Source organism: Vitis riparia, chromosome 19 (assembly GCF_004353265.1).
Source record: "Vitis riparia cultivar Riparia Gloire de Montpellier isolate 1030 chromosome 19, EGFV_Vit.rip_1.0, whole genome shotgun sequence".
NCBI lineage: Eukaryota > Viridiplantae > Streptophyta > Magnoliopsida > Vitales > Vitaceae > Vitis > Vitis riparia.
In genome coordinates this window covers 15,293,570-15,294,612 of record NC_048449.1, presented here as the reverse complement: position 1 = coordinate 15,294,612, position 1,043 = coordinate 15,293,570, and positions in this window count along the sequence as shown.

The following is a 1,043-nucleotide window of genomic DNA, read 5'->3' as shown; positions in this document are numbered from 1 at the left end:
TGCCACATTCCAAAAGTACTAGTCCTATCGAATTTCTCTATTACAAATTTCGCATTAGTAACCATAGTTTTAACTAACAAAGTTTTTACTTTTCTTTTAACTAGTGCAATAACAAATAACCTTGAACTAACCTTGAAACCAACCTTGGATAGAACTAATGCTCTTATACCATTTTTTTGTTCTTTAACCTAATCCCACAAGACTTCCAAAAGTACCAAATAAAATACAAACTAAACTAGTCCATAATATAAAGAGAAATATCAAGAGAAATAAAAATAAAGGAGGGTACACAATATTTATGAGGTTTAGTAAGGATGTCTTACCTATATCATTAGACAATGATGATCAATCCACTAATCTTCAAATCAAAATTACAAAATCAAGTTGGGAAAGATTGTCTCACAAAGTGGCTGCAATTACAAAGATTGACTGAAGCTACTATAACAACTTTGCTAAGGTCATCCTCACACTACTATGATGAAAAGACTTAAGACTCATTTATAGAACCTAAATAAGTCCCTGAGCCTTGACAAAACTAATTCATAATTCCTATGGGACAAGGACTCATAACATATAGCAAATTATGAAATCATAATCCCTATAGGACAAGGATCCCTAAAATATATTAAACTCTTAATTGAGCTAAAAGCCAATACCTAATATAAAACCCACACCATATTTGTTATAACTCTACTTAGTAGATGGTTGTTAAGTAGAATTATCACTTTCAAAAGTTAAATAATCATTTATTTTTCCTTCCCTTTCCATTTTTCTTATCATCCAAACAACAACAATAAAAAATGTAGTGTAACTTTTGTTACTTTGCTACTTGTTCTCTCAAGTTACTTGCCTGCTTGTGAATGACCTCTATAATCAAAGTAAATGGAGAAATAATGTGGAGTTCCAAGATATAGGTAGAAAAGAGTGGAAAAAACCCTAGTTCTACAAAATAGTTTGCCATTTTGTCTCTAGATTTCTCATTTTCATGGTAATGGCCATTGAAGATGTCATCACTAAAGATCACAAAGTGAAGAAGCATGACT